Source organism: Aquarana catesbeiana, linkage group LG01, assembly GCF_042186555.1.
Source record: "Aquarana catesbeiana isolate 2022-GZ linkage group LG01, ASM4218655v1, whole genome shotgun sequence".
In the NCBI taxonomy this organism is placed as follows: domain Eukaryota; kingdom Metazoa; phylum Chordata; class Amphibia; order Anura; family Ranidae; genus Aquarana; species Aquarana catesbeiana.
In genome coordinates, this window is record NC_133324.1 from 454,300,713 (window position 1) to 454,319,372 (window position 18,660).

Consider the following 18,660-nt stretch of genomic DNA (forward strand, 5'->3'; position numbering starts at 1 on the left):
GCACAATAGTGGTGGAACCCTCCTACTGTGTTTTGTGCTGCACGTAACAAGTGTAACCAAAAAACTGTATATAGCACAATAGTGGTGGAACCCACCTACTGTGTTTTGTGCTGCACGTAACAAGTGTAATCAAAAAACTGCATATAGCACAATAGTGGTGGAACCCTCCTACTGTGTTTAGTGCTGCACGTAACAAGTGTAACCAAAAAACTGTGTATAGCACAATAGTGGTGGAACCCTCATACTGTGTTTTGTGCTGCACGTAACAAATAACACACATTAAATGAATAATTGTGACATTCACGTGAAACACTCTGTGAAATCACTGCATTCCATGCTGTGACATCTCAAAACATTAAATGACAGTCCATATGAATCAGATCCATCCAAGAGGAACTGCTTGTGATCACATCCAGTGTAAATCAGCTGCATACATTTAAGTGTCTTCGTGTGTCTTCCACCTCACCCCTGTGCTCAGTGAATCACACCCTCCAGAAATGCACTCACCGAGTTACAATGCCAGCACTTTCATGCAAGGCAAAAAACGCAAGTTTTACCACACTCAGGTGTAAAAAATGGCAAGATACGTGTCCAGGAGGATAGTTGTTAAATGGATCCACATGTAAGAAAATAAAATGCTCCAATAGTGTAAACCAGCAAAACTATTTATTAAAACCACTGCAACCTTCAACTGATGCACTCACATTGTACAAAAGATAAAACAGCAGAAATCATTTGTGGATCACATCAATCTTCAAGCAATCTTCAAACAGGTGTAACTCAAATAATAAACAACTGGTGGTCACGGCGGACCCGAGGTGTGCTTTCTCTGGGCTGCAGTATCACTGCAATCTCACCCTCCCTTCAGCTCTCCTCTGCTCCTCCGTCCACTAAAACTTCCTGATTCCTGTGTAGTTCAACTGCGCTGTGTGTCACGTCTCACAGCCACGCCCCCGACATGTTTCGTCATAGGTAGACTTAATCATGGGATTGGCTGTGCAGGCTGTCATTCACCCCTTATATTTGCTTCTAATTGACGCCCATTCGGCCGCACATTGCGCATGAGCACACCTCGCGTCCCCGTTCCGCTGATTATGTATGGGATAGCTCATTTAAAACACTCATAAAACAAAATCGTTGAAAATCTTTTGGACATTACACATAAATCACACTTAATTGATAAATATGCATATCATTCCCAATGGTTGTTTCAAACCTTGGATCAATTATGATGAGTTGGATAGAGGGATCCTGCACGGGCTCCCCCGCTGGACAAGAGTGGTAACTGCATACCCTATCCCATCCAACCTTATCAAATGCTGGATGGTGATCAAAAGGCAAACGGCCCCCTAGTGTCCAGTGTCCATATTGCAGATTTTTCAGCATGCGTGAAAGTATTCATGGTGGGAACCTCTCTCAATCAAATGTATCCGTCTTTACAGATCTCTTTTTTTTTTTTTTTTAAATAAGATCACATGGACTCTATATTATAAAACTATTAAATATAAACTCTGAGTGTTCATGCTCAGAGATTATCTTATTCCAATATATCAACCCTTTCAGGAATGGGTAAATATTAAGTATTTTTTAAGCCAACTGATCGTAACAGTTTTTTATCTATAAGAAGTGGCCACCATCCGGCTTGGATAAAAAACATCCCCAAAGGACAGTTGGTACGTGTTCGACGTAATTGCACTAAATTAGACGACTACTATGAGCAGGCTGAAGTCCTTAATAATAAATTTTTACAAAAAGGGTATAGAGTGGAAACACTCAGCAGGATCACTGAAGAGGTGGCTTCAACCTCCAGGGACCTGTGTCTAAATAAGCCCTCAATGGTGTCAGAGGATACTCGACACCAATATGGATTCATTTCAGGGTTTCACTGCCAATATAAAGAGGTCGAGAATATTTTTAAAAAACACTGGCACATCCTATGTAAGGATAGGCACTTGGGTGGGATACTTCCGAACCAACCGAGGTTCATATATAGGAGGGCTCCCAATTTCGGAGACCACGTGGTAAGGAAGATATTGGACCCACCAAGACGGAATGTGTTTGGTTTTGATTTCAAGGGCTTCTATTGCTGTAGGAGGTGCATCTGCTGCCGAACAACAAGAGTGAACCACAGAGGTGTCACCAGCATAACCAATAGGGAAGGGGAATCCTTTGAAATTAGAGAATTCAGTACATGCAACTCTACGCATGTGGTCTATTTAATGTGGTGTCCGTGTGGCTTGCTATATGTAGGGAGAACCAAGAGACTCTTGAGGATTAGGATCTCAGAGCATATGACCAACATAAAAAATGGATATAGGTTCCACAGTGTCTCCCTACATTTTAAAGAAAAACACCAAAAGGACCCCACACTTTTGCAGTTCTGTGGGATAGATGTGGTCCACCCTTCTTGGAGAGGGTCCAATAGAGTTAGGGACCTATCCCGGAGGGAAACCAGATGGATATATCTTTTGAAGAGTCTGGCCCCGAAAGGATTGAACATAGAACTGGATCTTAACTGCTTTATTAATGATTTTTAATGTAAAGTTATCTCAGTTTTTTAGGGTTCCGATTTTCTGTAGTCTCTTTTAGTCCCACCTTTTTTAGGAATTTTTAAAGATTTTTAGTAGTTTTTATCAAAAAAAAAAAAAAATTTTTTAGGGATCTCTTAGGGTTTGATTATAGGAGACATCGTCGTCATGATAATATCTTGATGTGATGCCCCCATGTGGGTATGAGTGAGGGGGGGTGGTGAGGTTATATCATCATCAGCCCCCAACCCTGTTCACTCGACCTACATAGAAATTTAATAATAGATCAAATAGAGATATATAATATGGCTCTTGTTATATCCCTTGACATATTTTTGACTTTATCATATAATATGCAGGGGCAGCCAGTTATAGAGACAGTTTAGCCTGTTTAGTTTACTATGTTTGTAATATATCGTTATGAGGGTATATTTTATTTTAGACCCATTCCTGAAAGGGTTGATATATTGGAATAAGATAATCTCTGAGCATGAACACTCAGAGTTTATATTTAATAGATTTATAATATAGAGTCCATGTGATCTTATTTAAAAAAAAAAAAAAAAAAAAGAGATCTGTAAAGACGGATACATTTGATTGAGAGAGGTTCCCACCATGAATACTTTCACGCATGCTGAAAAATCTGCAATATGGACACTGGACACTAGGGGGCCGTTTGCCTTTTGATCACCATCCAGCATTTGATAAGGTTGGATGGGATAGGGTATGCAGTTACCACTCTTGTCCAGCGGGGGAGCCCGTGCAGGATCCCTCTATCCAACTCATCATAATTGATCCAAGGTTTGAAACAACCATTGGGAATGATATGCATATTTATCAATTAAGTGTGATTTATGTGTAATGTCCAAAAGATTTTCAACGATTTTGTTTTATGAGTGTTTTAAATGAGATATCCCATACATAATCAGCGGAACGGGGACGCGAGGTGTGCTCATGCGCAATGTGCGGCCGAATGGGCGTCAATTAGAAGCAAATATAAGGGGTGAATGACAGCCTGCACAGCCAATCCCATGATTAAGTCTACCTATGACGAAACATGTCGGGGGCGTGGCTGTGAGACGTGACACACAGCGCAGTTGAACTACACAGGAATCAGGAAGTTTTAGTGGACGGAGGAGCAGAGGAGAGCTGAAGGGAGGGTGGGATTGCAGTGATACTGCAGCCCAGAGAAAGCACACCTCGGGTCCGCCGTGACCACCAGTTGTTTATTATTTGAGTTACACCTGTTTGAAGATTGCTTGAAGATTGATGTGATCCACAAATGATTTCTGCTGTTTTATCTTTTGTACAATGTGAGTGCATCAGTTGAAGGTTGCAGTGGTTTTAATAAATAGTTTTGCTGGTTTACACTATTGGAGCATTTTATTTTCTTACATGTGGATCCATATAACAACTATCCTCCTGGACACGTATCTTGCCATTTTTTACACCTGAGTGTGGTAAAACTTGCGTTTTTTGCCTTGCATGAAAGTGCTGGCATTGTAACTCGGTGAGTGCATTTCTGGAGGGTGTGATTCACTGAACACAGGGGTGAGGTGGAAGACACACGAAGACACTTGAATGTATGCAGCTGATTTACACTGGATGTGATCACAAGCAGTTCCTCTTGGATGGATCTGATTCATATGGACTGTCATTTAATGTTTTAAGATGTCACAGCATGGAATGCAGTGATTTCACAGAGTGTTTCACGTGAATGTCACAATCATTCATTTAATGTGTGTTATTTGTTACGTGCTGCACAAAACACAGTATGAGGGTTCCACCACTATTGTGCTATACACAGTTTTTTGGTTACACTTGTTACGTGCAGCACAAAACACAGTAGGAGGGTTCCACCACTATTGTGCTATACACAGTTTTTTGGTTACACTTGTTACGTGCAGCACAAAACACAGTAGGAGGGTTCCACCACTATTGTGCTATATACAGTTTTTTGGTTACACTTGTTACGTGCAGCACAAAACACAGTAGGAGGGTTCCACCACTATTGTGCTATACACAGTTTTTTGGTTACACTTGTTACGTGCAGCACAAAACACAGTAGGAGGGTTCCACCACTATTGTGCTATACACAGTTTTTTGGTTACACTTGTTACGTGCAGCACAAAACACAGTAGGAGGGTTCCACCACTATTGTGCTATATACAGTTTTTTGGTTACACTTGTTACGTGCAGCACAAAACACAGTAGGAGGGTTCCACCACTATTGTGCTATACACAGTTTTTTGGTTACACTTGTTACGTGCAGCACAAAACACAGTAGGAGGGTTCCACCACTATTGTGCTATACACAGTTTTTTGGTTACACTTATTTATATTTGAAGCGCCCCATATTTATTCCATGTGCCTCTAGGGGAGTATTGGGCTAGCAGTGGCATGGTGGAGTAAATACTTTGCCTGTCCCCTAGTTACAAACATCCGACTTACAAACGGAGGGAGGTAACAGGAAGTGAGAGGAAATCTCCTCCTAGGAAAGGAAATTCACTCCTGTAAGATTATGGGGAAAAGGCGTCTTTACTGATGCTTTATCACCAAGGCTTCTTTCCACAACAACCCAAAATTTTTTAAATTCAATTGTCATTGGGACAGAAAGTGAGGTGAAATTTTCTGAACAGGGGCACACACATCAAAACAAATGTTACAGGGGTGTTAACCCTTCCCAAAAAGCTTGAAAATAGTTTTTTTGGCTGGAGCTACACTTAAAAAATATCCTGTTCCGGCTTACACACAGATTCAACTTAAGAACAAACTTGTTTCCCCTTTCACACTCTGGCTGTGATCCACTTGCTCAGGGGAAATGAGATTTAACCTCCACATATGGAAAGGCTTCCTTACAGTAAGAGTGGTGAAAATGTGGAATAGGCTCTCTCAAGAACTGGTTCCGGCCAGCTCAGTAGATTGTTTTAAAAAAGAGCTGGATGCATTCCTAATACAAAATATAACTGGATACTAACATATATAGGCAATAACTCCAGAGTTAACTGATCCAGGGAACATATGATTGCCTTCTGGGGGATCAGGAAGGATTTTTTTCCACCTGCATTATTGTTTTCTTGGCCACCTCTGGATTGATTGTGGGTATAGGATTGTGTATATGGGAGGTTTTCTATTCGTTTTTTTTTTTTTTTTTTCTATTGGCTGAACTAGCTGTTTCTTTTTTTCAACCTGACTATGTAACTATCTAGTTATGCATTTAAAAAGCTATTAATGAACTACACCCAGGAGAATGATCTGTTTTAGTCCCCATTCACATTTGAGCTTATTTTTGCTTGTTTCCCTGCGCCTGACTTTCCTCAACATGCAGAATCCCATTCTTTTTAATCATTCCTGTTCACACAGTCACTCTATGCTCTGCACTAAGGATGGGCTCATGCATGTTCGCAATTTCATGTGCCTGTGCCCGCGCCCACCAGGAACCTGACACTGCACAGCGCTAATCACAGGCAGTGAGACATTTCCCAATCCACGGTTGCACAGATCGGGAAATGTCTCACTGCTTGTGATTAACGCTGCGCGGTGTTAGGTTCCTGGCGGGCGCGGGCATGCCTAAGCCCATCCTTACTGTACACCCTATGCTCAAAAACAGAGTATTTGGGTCCCACAGACATCAATTGGAGTGCCTGCTAACAAACATTATGCATGCTTTTGCTTAAGTTAAATAACAATGAAAAGGTAGGGCGCTAATGCCTTTTCATTGTTATTTGACTTCACATATGAGGTGGTATTTTCCACTCTTAAAAGAGGCAGCTGCACTCACATTTGTATATATAATTATATTTTTTTGGCATCATAAATTTTTATTGATGTGCATTTCTATGCCTCTCAATCTATGGAACTGCTGTACTCCTCTTGCCCTGGAAACAAGCTTCATAAAGTGGAATGTCTCTTAAAAAGTGAAATATCAATGGTTCGCCCCATCCCCGCAGCCTCTAACTGAGCTACATTTGATTTGGGGGGGGGGGGTAAGGGAATACCTAATGGTACCCTAAGGGCTAGTTTACACTTGCTTCAAAACAAGGCTTCGGACAGGCTTTGTCACTAAATAAAATGGTTAGCTTACAGTTCTGTTTACAACTTGCTTTTGCTTGGTGCTTCGATGAGCCTTTGGTGGGGCTTCAAGCGAGCTTTGCTATAGACTTCCATGGCGGTTTTGAAGATGCTTTGAAGCACCAATAAAGCTACATGGGGTATCATTTTTGAAGGTGTAAACAGGACTGTAAGCTAACCATTTTATTTAGTGACAGGAGCTTTGACTGGCATTCAGAGAGCTTTAACCACTTCCCGCCTGGCTTATAGCAGAATGATGGCCGGGCGGTGGTTCAGTTATCCTGACTGGGCGTCATATGACGTCCAGCAGGATAACAGCCGCGCGCCCGTAGGGGCGCGCATCGCTGCGATCGGTGGTGAGGTGTGTCAGTCTGACACACCGCTACACTGATCTAGGTAAAAAGTCTCTGACGGAGGCTCTTTACCACGTGATCAGCCGTATCCAATCACGGCTGATCATGATGTAAACAGGAAGAGCCGCTGATTGGCTTTTCCTCACTCGCGTCTGACAGACGTGAGTAGAGGAGACCCGATTAGATGCTCTCCTGACAGGGAGGGGCTGTGCTGATTGTTTATCAGCGCAGCCCCCCCCCCTCGAGTGCCCACCCAGGACCACCAGGATACCGCCTGGACCACCAGGAAAATGCCAATCGGTGCCCAGGAAGCTGTCAATCAGTGCCCATCCCCAATGCCTGCCAGTGATGCCTATCAGTGCCATCTATCAGTGCCCAGCATTAGTGCCACCCATAAGTACCTATCAGTGCAGCCTTTCAGTGCCACCCATGAGTGCTGCCTATCAATGCCCATCAGTGCAACCTCATCGGTGCTGCCTTATCAGTGAAGGAGAAACATACTTATTTACAAAATTTTATAACAGAAACAAAAGAAAAACTTTTTTTTTTTTCCCAAAAGCCGAAGCAAGTGTAAATGAGCCCTTATGCACTGGAAACTGCAGCATGTTTTCCCTTACTGGAAACCGCCTAGCACTAGACGGTTTCTCTTTGGCTGAGATTTTTGAATAAGGCGCAGGTACCTTTTTCTGCGATTTCCGTAAGTGCAGCAAATGGGCTGCTGTGCCGGCGCAAATGCGGTCGCAGGTAGGGCCAGCTCACACCAGGAATCGCACAGGGACGTGCTTTGCGTTCCTGTGCGTTTCACATGCAGTTCAGTGCGGTACGATTTGAGCAGACGCATTTTTTGCACTGGACCACTTTAAAAGAAGTGCATTCATGACTTTAAAAAAAATGCAGGCACCAGATCGCATGGTACTTGTGTACATTCTGGTGTGACAAGGCTCGCAAACTGCAGTAGTGGGAACCTAGCCTTATCAGTACAACAAATATTGTTACTATTGTTGCCGATAGATATTAATACAAGGGGTGCTGGATTGTACATTATTATAAATACAGCAAATACTAGACTGTTGCCCATAATTACAAATATCAGGAATGTATCACAATATTTGACATGCAACAAATTGCCCAGATAGTTGTAGTACAGACACTATGTTGTAATGTTATTACAAGGTAATGTCTTCCTGTTACATTGTCTGATCTACAGCTGTGCAGATTTCATGTGAGGTTGTGACTTACCTGAAGATGATCCAGTAGAATAGGACAGAGTTCCCTATAAGTGTACAGAGCTGTGTCTCTGAGACCAGCTATCCCCAGTCTGGAACATAATCAGGAAGCAGCAGCTTTTCCTAGTATGAGAAACGAAACTATCCCTACCAGATGATCTTCTGCGCATGCTCAGTGTGACACTCCTCACAGCTGTCTCATACTCCTCATAACCTGAGGAATCGAAAACAGCATCTTGTGATGGAAAGGAAACTGAAACTGGTATGGTGCTACCTTGTAGGGGAATTCCACATAAGGCATTTTAATTCAATGCTAATCCATTTTATTACAGCCTACTGTTACACTTCCAGAAATGAAGATTTTCATGTTCTAGTCTAGTGCTTCTAAAACATCACCACCTTCTAAGCCAGTGATGGCAAACCTTGGCACCCCAGATGTTTTGGAACTACATTTCCCATGATGCTCCTGCACTCTGCAGTGTAGGTGAGCATCGTGGGAAATGTAGCTCCAAAACATCTGGGGTGCCAAGGTTCGCCATCAATATTCTAGGCAGTCCAAGGGCTCATTCACATGGGCAGAAAAATACTGCGTTTAGATGCGTATTTTCTGCACGAAAGAAAGGTTCTGGCTGGCAGAGCTAGAGCTCATTCAAATGGGCAGTAAGAAAAGTATTTTCTGCATAAGAGAAAGATCCTGTGAAAAAGTCTTGCCTAAAGTTGTAGTGTTTATGCACATGCATACGCTTTTCTATGCGTTTATTTGCATGCATAAAATCTGTAAAATCTGCAGCTGTGTCCTATTTTTTTTTTGTGTGTGTGTGTGTGTGTAATATAACAGTGCAGATTTTCGGATGTAGACACAGCTATGTGTATGGGCTCATCGATTACTATAGTACTGCATTTACAGATGAACAAAACTATCTGCTGTACACATGTAAACACGGCACTCCTTCTGCCCATCAGAATGAGCCCTAAGGCAGAAACCCATTTTTAAAGTGTAGCTAAAGTAAAAAAAACAACATTCATGCTTTTCGAGTCTCAATTGTTTCATCCTGTTACTTTAGGGCCAGTTCACACTATAATGTGCGGTGATAGACATTTTATCACATGCTAAAATGTTTATCACGGCAGGGACACACAGGAAACAATTGTTTCCTATGTGTCCCATTTACAGCACAACACAGCCTAGCGCTGCACTGCAGGGTGCTACAATAAAATGCAGACATGCTGCATTTTATCGCAGCGCACTGGCCCAAATCGCACATTGCAATGACTAAAGTGTACATTTTGTACACTTCAAATAAAGCTAATACAAAACAGAAAAAAAGGGAACAGTGCAATTAATCGTGCACCCACCCTGCCCCCCAGCAAAGCTGGCAACGGAGTGGTGAATCGCTCCTGCCGCTCTACGTTACAGTGTAAATTAGCCCTTAAAACAGTAGTACAACTTCCCTTGGATACTTGTACCTACAGGTAGGCTTATCACTGGACCCCCCTCCCCCACCAACCTGAGCAACTTAAGACCCATCTCATTGCTCCCATTCACCTCTAAACTTCTAGAAGGTTTAGTCTACAACTGTCTTAGCTCCTACCTCAGTGAAAATAACCTTCTTGGCCCCTTACAGTCTAGCTTTTGCTCACAACATTCCACAGAAACTGACTTACTAAAACTCACTAATGATTTACTAACTGCTAAAACCAATGGCCATACTCCTACTACTTGACATCTCTATGGCCTTTGATACTGTTGACCACCCTCTCCTTCTCAATAAACTCTGTTCCCTTGGCCTCCAAGATTCTGCTGTATCCTGGTTCTCCTCCTACCTATCACAGCGTTCCTTCAGTGTTACTTACAACTCTGTCTCCTCCTCTCCATTGCTCCTTTCTGTAGGGGTCCCCCAAGGCTCTGTTCTTGGACCCCTTCTCTTCTCTATCTACACCTCAGTGTCTGCCAAATCTCTCCACTAGGGATGGGCTTTATGTTCGGGTCGAACATGAGTTCGACTCGAACATTGGCTGTTCACCTGTTCGCGGAATAGCGAACAATTTGGGGTGTTCGCAGCAAATTCGAAAGCCGCGGAACACCCTTTAAAAGTCTATGGGAGAAATCAAAAGTGATAATTTTAAAGGTTAATATGCAAGTTATTGTCATAAAAAGTGTTCGGGGACCTGGGTCCTGCCCCAGGGGATATGTATCAATGCAAAAAATAGTTTAAAATACGGCCGTTTTTTCGGGAGCAGTGATTTTAATAATGCTTAAAGTGAAACAATAAAAGTAAGGAACTTTAATGGCATCCAGTCTTAGTCCGTAGGGTTCAATATTGAGTTGGCCCACCCGTTGCAGCTATAACAGCTTCAACTCTTCTGGGAAGGCTGTCCACAAGGTTTAGGAGTGTGTCTATGGGAATGTTTGTCCATTCTTCCAGAAGCGCATTTGTGAGGTCAGGCAATGATGTGGACGAGAAGGCCTGGCTCTCAGTCTCCACTCTAATTTATCCCAAAGGTGTTCTATCGGATTGAGGTCAGCACTGAGGTTGGTCAAGTTCTTCCACCCCAAACACGCTCATCCATGTCTTTATGGACCTTGCTTTATGCACTGGTCCAAATCATTTGGCAGAGAGGGGATTATGGTGTGGTACTTTTTCAGAGGTTGGGTTTGGCCCCTTAGTTCCAGTGAAGGGAACTCTTAAGGCATCAGCATACCAAGACATGTTGGACAATTTCATGCTCCCAACTTTGTGGGAACAGTTTGGGGATGGCCCCTTCCTGTTCCAACATGACTACGCACCAGTGCAAAAACATGGTCCATAAAGACATGGATGAGCGAGTTTGGGGTGGAGGAAGTTGACTGGCCTGCTACAGCTCATCTGATGATAAACTGATGATGAACATTGTGGCATTGTTCGACTAAATGCGAATCAGATGATCCTCTGGTAGGATGGTTTAGTGATGTAAAGACAGCCATATTACCTGAAGACTCCAAGAACTACCTAGTAACCTGCACCAACAGGGTGTGCAAAACTCTAACCCAGCTCAACAGGCTGGCGTCTGTCATGAGAATCCTTCAAAAGATGGGAGGGAAGGACTTCCCCCAGCTCCAGAGCTGTCAGTGGAGGGTTGCACTGCACTAGACAGAAGAGTTTGAACATGAAACCAGAGTGTCTGAAGTGTCTGCTCTGGAAAGAAGACTCTGGCCTGAGCTGTTTTCAGGACTATACCAGATACTCGAAACAATGAGTCTGTGCAACATCAATTTTTAGAGGGGTTAAGTACAGTATGTAAGCAAGGTCCACTTTTTGCTCCACTTAAGTGTATTTCTCGTTTAAAATCCCTCCAGGGAGGAGGATGATAAAGAGGAGCTTCAGTCATATGTGTGAAACTTAAAAGTCAGCAGCTACAAAAACTGTAGCTGCTGATTTTTTAATAAACATTCACCTGTCCAAGGGATCCAGCGCTGTCCTCAACTGAGCCAGTTTCTTCACTGGTCTTTGCTCCCCTATGCTGCCATCTTAACTGTGGGCAGCCAGGTATGACTCCTTGCAGCTTCATAGGTGGTTGCCCACTGCGCCTGTGTGAGCCCGCTGTGCATTGTGAATGGTCCAGCAGTCTTCTGGAACCTGTGATGTATCACAGAAGGCTTCAGGCAAGGATTGGGGGGAAAACACCTTTTGGGTGAAGTTTTGCTTTAATTTCCCCCCTTGCAGGATCTTCTAAATAGCTTGGGTGGAGCTTTGCTGAAGGCTGGCTATGAGAAGAAGAAGAGCCATGGGTGAAAGAACTATCTAGAGACTGAGATTGACCCTTTAGATTACCCTTGGAAGGGTTCCCCTGAAGCTGGGTACAGAGGTAGTCTACCATACTCACAGAGACTTGTCATAAATAAATGGAGGATGCAGAGCATGGAGGATTGAGAGAGAGGTGTATTACTTTATTGGAACTGTGACTGTCATAATAAAATGGCATTGGACTGAGCCTCTGGCTTCTCAGGAATACTACCGGTACATCGAGCCACACCAGAAAGGCAGAGGGAGATTAGGGAAGTAAACAAGTGGCTGAAGAGCTGGTGTAGTAAGGAGGGGTTTGGGTTCCTGGAGGACTGGGCCGACTTCTCAGTCGGTAACCGGTACTATAGAAGGGACGGACTGCACCTAAATGAGGAGGGTGCAGATCTGCTGGGAATGAAGATGGCCAAAAAGTTAGAGGGGTTTTTAAACTAGGCGATGGGGGGGAGGGTCCAGAGACAGAGATAGCCAGCGCGCAAGATATTCCAGAGGGTAGTATTGGGGGCATTAGTGGTAGGTTAACCAAAGCACAAAAACACAAGGTGAGTATAGTAGCAAGTCCTAGTTGCAATCTCGAAACACCCAATACGAGGACAATATGCGACCGGTCTAAACTATGTGGCATGTTCACCAATGCCAGGAGCATGGCGGACAAGGGTGAACTTGAGATACTGTTGTACAAGGAGGATTTGGATTTTGTGGGAATTTCAGAGACCTGGTTCAACAGCTCTCATGATTGGCTGGCAAACATTCAAGGGTATACCCTATACCGCAAGGATAGAGAGGGTAAAAAAGGGGTAGGGGCATGCCTATATATCAAGAAAAATGTACAAGCGAATGTGAGAGATGACATCACTGAGGGAGCTAGAGAGGAGGTGGAATCCTTATGGGTAGAGCTCCAAAGGGATGAAGCTAAGGGGAAAATAATACTGGGAGTATGCTATAGGCCCCCTAACATGAGTGAGGAAGTGGAGACGGATCTCCTATCACAAATTGGATTAGCAGCAAGGATGGGAAGTGTTATCATAATGGGGGATTTTAATTATCCAGACATAGACTGGGCGGAGGGAACCGCGCATTCATTTAAGGCTTGCCAGTTCCTTAATGTCTTGCAGGACAATTTTATGGGTCAGATGGTAGACGCACCAACTAGAAATAATACATTACTGGATCTACTGATTACCAACAATACAGACCCGATCACGGATGTGGAAATACGGGGCAATTTAGGTAACAGCGATCACAGGTCACTTAGTTTCAGTATAAATCACACAAATAGGAAACATGAAGGGAACACAAAGACACTGAATTTCAAAAGAGCCAACTTCCCTAAACTACAAACCTTGCTAAAAGGCATAAATTGGGATAAAATATTAGGCACAAAGAATATGGAGGAGAGATGGGTTTGCTTTAAGAGCATATTAAATAAGGGCATTAGCCAATGTATCCCATTGGGTAATAAATTTAAAAGAGCGAACAATAATCCTGGATGGCTTAACTCCAATGTAAAAATGCATATAAAAGCAAAGGAGAAGGCCTTCAAAAAATACAAGGTTGAGGGATCATCCTCAGCATTCAGACTTTATAAAGAATGCAAAAAGAAATGTAAGGGTGCAATTAGGACGGCTAAGATAGAACATGAAAGACACATAGCGGAGGAGAGCAAAAAAAAATCCCAAGAAATTCTTTAAGTATGTAAACAGTAAAAAAGGGAGGACAGACCATATTGGCCCCATAAAGAATGAGGAAGGACATCTGGTTACAAAGGATGGGGAGATGGCGAAGGTATTGAATTTATTCTTCTCCTCAGTCTTCACGAGACACAACACAGGAAGCACCTCCATGGTTAACAGAGGACAGAATTAAAATCAGACTTGAGAAACTTAACATTAATAAATCACAGGGACCAGATGGCTTGCATCCGAGGGTACTTAGGGAACTCAGTCAAGTGATTGCCAGACTGTTGTTCCTAATTTTTACAGACAGTCTATTGACTGGAATGGTACCAGGTGATTGGAGAAAAGCCAATGTAGCACCAATATTTAAAAAGGGCCCAAAATACATCCCTGGGAATTACAGACCAGTTAGCCTAACATCAATAGTATGTAAACTCTTGGAGGGGATGATAAGGGACTATATACAAGATTTTAGTAATAAGAACGATATCATTAGCAGTAATCAGCATGGATTCATGAAGAATCGTTCTTGCCAAACCAATCTATTAACCTTCTATGAGGAGGTGAGTTGCCATCTAGATAAAGAAAGGCCCGTAGACGTGGTGTATCTGGATTTTGCAAAAGCATTTGACACAGTTCCCCATAAACGTTTACTGTACAAAATAAGGTCCGTTGGCATGGACCATAGGGTGAGTACATGGATTGAAAACTGGCTACAAGGGCGAGTTCAGAGGGTGGTGATAAATGAGGAGTACTCAGAATGGTCAGGGGTGGGTAGTGGGGTTCCCCAGAGTTCTGTGCTGGGACCAATCCTATTTAATTTGTTTATAAACCACCTGGAGGATGGGATAAACAGTTCAATCTCTGTATTTGCAGACGATACTAAGCTAAGCAGGGCAATAACTTCTCCGCAGGATGTGGAAACCTTGCAAAAAGACCTGAACAAATTAATGGGGTGGGCGACTACATGGCAAATGAGGTTCAATGTAGAAAAATGTAAAATAATGCATTTGGGTGGAAAAAATATGAATGCAATCTATACACTGGGGGGAGAACCTCTGGGGGAATCTAGGATGGAAAAGGACCTGGGGGTCCTAGTAGATGATAGGCTCAGCAATTCTTCCACTCTACAAGGCTCTGGTCCGGCCGCACCTGGAGTATGCTTTCCAGTTCTGGCCACCAGTCCTCAGGAAGGATGTACTGGAAATGGAGCGAGTACAAAGAAGGGCAACAAAGCTAATAAAGGGTCTGGAGGATCTTAGTTATGAGGAAAGGTTGCAAGCACTGAACTTATTCTCTCTGGAGAAGAGACGCTTGAGAGGGGATATGATTTCAATTTACAAATACTGTACTGGTGACCCCACAATAGGGATAAAACTTTTTCGCAGAAGAGAGTTTAACAAGACTCGTGGCCACTCATTAAAATTAGAAGAAAAGAGGTTTAACCTTAAACTACGTAGAGGGTTCTTTACTGTAAGAGCGGCAAGGATGTGGAATTCCCTTCCACAGGCAGTGGTCTCAGCGGGGAGCATTGATAGCTTCAAGAAACTATTAGATAATCACCTGAATAACCGCAACATACAGGGATATACAATGTAATACTGACACATAATCACACACATAGGTTGGACTTGATGGACTTGTGTCTTTTTTCAACCTCACCTACTATGTAACTATGTAACTATGTGTCTGAAGTGGATTCCAGTTGCTGTTTGTGTACCGGGAAGCACCCCGTTAGACTAAGCTGGATAGTCCATCCCTGAGAAACTTCCCGCGCCTTGGTGTATCCAACAGTGTCTTAAACCTGGTCTAGCTATCCAGAGGTGGATAGGCAGAGGGAGAGGCTTTATCGTGAAACCACAAGAAACCTTCAGGCTATAGGTATCTGGTATCCGCAGCACAGAGACCAGGAGCATGGTGAGTGGGCCTTGAAGTTCGGCTCTTTGTCACTAGCACACCGTGTGTGTGGATAGTGGGCAAACATGTATATCTGTGAGGGCTCTGTGTACTCATGGCTGGTGAATGAACCTGGGTGAGCCCTGTATGCTGCACAGGCCCCATGGACTGAGTAGTGGGTTTCAGGCACGAATGGATGGCCCCATCCCCCAAGTATCCATCTGAATATCCAAACAAAAGAACCCGCTGAGACAGGAAGCCTAATGATATCACGGGTGCCTGCCTAGGCTCGTCTCTGCATACGATCAACACTGAAGAAATGGCTGCACTCCAAGATCCATCAAAATTCTTGTTTAATAAACATCCCAAGTGTTACAAACAGTTCAAATGGTAGACGCGTTTCACACACTAACAGGTGCGCTTATTCATTACAAAGATAAGTCAGCATTATTCTCCTTATATAAACCTAATATAGCAACAGGTGATACAGGTGATACAGATCATTAAATTGTAGACTTCTTTCTAGCCACATGTGATTCACATAAACATTAATGAGAAAGAAAAAGACATAGACATATAAACTTGCACATATTTGGATATCCATTCATAAATAGGGTTAATGATAGTGATGAGGATATATCGATATAGACAGTTCATGTGCTATGAAAAAACAGGAAAAAATGTGTACATATGAAGTATGTGTAAAAAATATAAATGTGCAGCAAGTTTAGTCCAGCAACTTCCCGGATATCTCAAAGATACAAATCCCCTTCTAAAAATCGTAGAGAGTTTTGAATGGAGAAGCAATTATTCATGGGTTACATGTGATGTTGCGAGTGCATACTCGTCCATTCCACACAACCTAGCTATTGTATCAGTAGCCTTCTTCCTTATAACACTCACAGACCTACCAATTGAACAGAGAGGATTTATTGTGGAAGTTTTTAATTATCTGTTATCTCACAATTATTTTTTATTTGATGGGGAGTTCTACCTCCAGAGATGCGGGACCGGGATGGGGGCCACATTTTTGCCCTCATTAGCCAACCTTTATATGGGTTGGTGGGAGCGGTCTCGCATCTTTGGAGGGAAGAGCCCCTTTAGGTCCTCCATTAGACTTTATTTGAGATTTATAGATGACCTCCTGTTCATCATGGAGGATGGTACATCTAGATTAGGTTAATTTTTGGAGTACCTTAATTATAACAATAAAAACCTCACCTTCACTGGTGAGGCTGAAAATGTTGGGATACACTACTTGGATGTACTCCTTAAGGGAGGTTATCACTACTCTCTATATAAAGCCTTTGTCGGGAAATTCCTTCCTTGTAGCTCAATCAGGACAGCCTAGACACACCATTAAGGGGATCCCTGTGGGACAGTTTTTACGAATCAGTAGAATCTGTCAGGATGATGTTGATTATAAGCGTGAGGCAGCATCTTTATCCCAACGGTTCTTGGAAAGAGGATATCCAAGATGGATGATCAATAGGGCTTGGATAATTGGCAAGAATAAAAACAGAATAGACCTTATCAGTAGAAAAAGGATGCACGCTCAAAATCAGCATCAAAACAGAATGACTTTACCTACTCCTTATAGTATGGAATTCAAAGAGATAAGAGAGATTGTAAGTAGACATCTTCCTGTTCTGTATGCGGATGAGACTTGTGCGAGTATTCGGCGGGGAGGAATCAATGTACCACGCAGAGCTCCCACTCTGGGTCAATCGCTGTCCCCTAGTTTCTTTAAAAGCAGAACTATCAAATCTTTAACATGGCTGCATTTCAAGGGGTGGGTGTCCTTGCTGCAGCCATGTAGTCAGTGGAAATTAGGGATGAACCGAACACCCCCCGGTTCGGTTCGCACCAGAACCTGCAAACGGACTAAAAGTTTGCGCGAACTTTAGAACCCCATTAAAGTCTATGGGACTCGAACGTTTGAAATCAAAAGTGCTAATTTTAAAGGCTAATGTGCAAGTTATTGTCCTAAAAAGGGTTTGGGGACCCGGGTCCTGCCCCAGGGGACATGTATCAATGCAAAAAAAAGTTTTAAAAACGTCCGTTTTTTCGGGAGCAGTGATTTTAATGATGCTTAAAGTGAACAAAAAAAATGGAAATATTCCTTTAAATATCCTACCTGGGGGGTGTTTATAGTATGCCTGTAAAGTGGCGCGTGTTTCCCGTGCTTAGAATAGTCCCTGCACAAAATGACATTTGTAAAGGAATAAAAGTAATTTAAAACTGCTTGCGCCTTTAATGTAATGTCGGGTCCCAGCAATATGGATGAAAATCAGTGAGACAAACGGCATGGGTGCCCCCCCCCCAGTCCATTATCAGGCCCTTTGGGTCTTGTATGGATATTAAGGCGAACCCCGAACCCAAATTAAAAAAAGGAAAGGCGTGGGGCCCCAAGGCCCTATATACTCTGAACAGCAGTATACAGGCGGTGCAAACAAGACAGGGACTGTAGGTTTGTTGTTAAGTAGAATCTGTTTGTAATTTTGAACTGGTACATTTTTAAAGTGTAGCTCCAGCCAAAAAATCTATTTTTAAGCTTTTTGGAAAACATGGGGAAGAGTTATCACCCCTGTAAAATTTGTTTTGCTGTCTGTGCACCTCTTCAGAAGATTTCACCTCACTTTCTGTTCCAATGACAAATGTTTTTTGAAAATTTGGGGTTTTAGTGAAATAAGGATTGGTGATAAAGCATCAGTGAAGAGGAGACACGTTTTTCCCATATTAACTCTTACAGGAGAGAATTTCTGTTCCTAGGGGTAGATTTCATCGCACTTCCTGTTGTCTCCTTCCGTTTGCAAGTAGGAGTCGTTTGTAAGCTGGATGTTTGAAAGTAGGGGCCTGCCCTATATACTCTGCAGAAATTGGGGGCCTTAGGTGTTGGTGTTGCCACAACACTGTAAGCCCTCACAGTTACTCTTGGTGGGCGCAGGAACGGGCCCTGCTGTGAAATATTAGATCAAGAATTGTAATTACATGCCATTGTTGAACAGTGGTAGAAAAATTGGGCCTTTGGTGGTGGTGGTGCACAACACTGTAAGTCCTCACAGTTACTCTTGGTGGGCGCTGGAACGGGCCCTGCTGTGAAATATTATATCAAGAATTGTAATTAC

The 18,660-nt window shown here is 42.9% G+C and overlaps 1 protein-coding gene across 2 annotated transcripts in view; it reads right to left on the bottom strand.

Moving 5' to 3' along the window:
* The window catches only part of LOC141148939 (antiviral innate immune response receptor RIG-I-like), a 171,229-nt gene that overhangs the window by 145,057 nt on the left and 7,512 nt on the right, over positions 1-18,660 (bottom strand). Inside the window, exon 1 of one of the 2 annotated variants that reach the window (XM_073636840.1) lies at positions 8,192-8,348. The exons of the other annotated variant lie outside the window; for it this stretch is intronic. The gene's annotated coding sequence lies outside the window, so the exon portion shown is untranslated. Of the gene's footprint in view, positions 1-8,191; positions 8,349-18,660 lie in introns of those variants that run through there. 2 annotated transcript variants of the gene reach the window in all.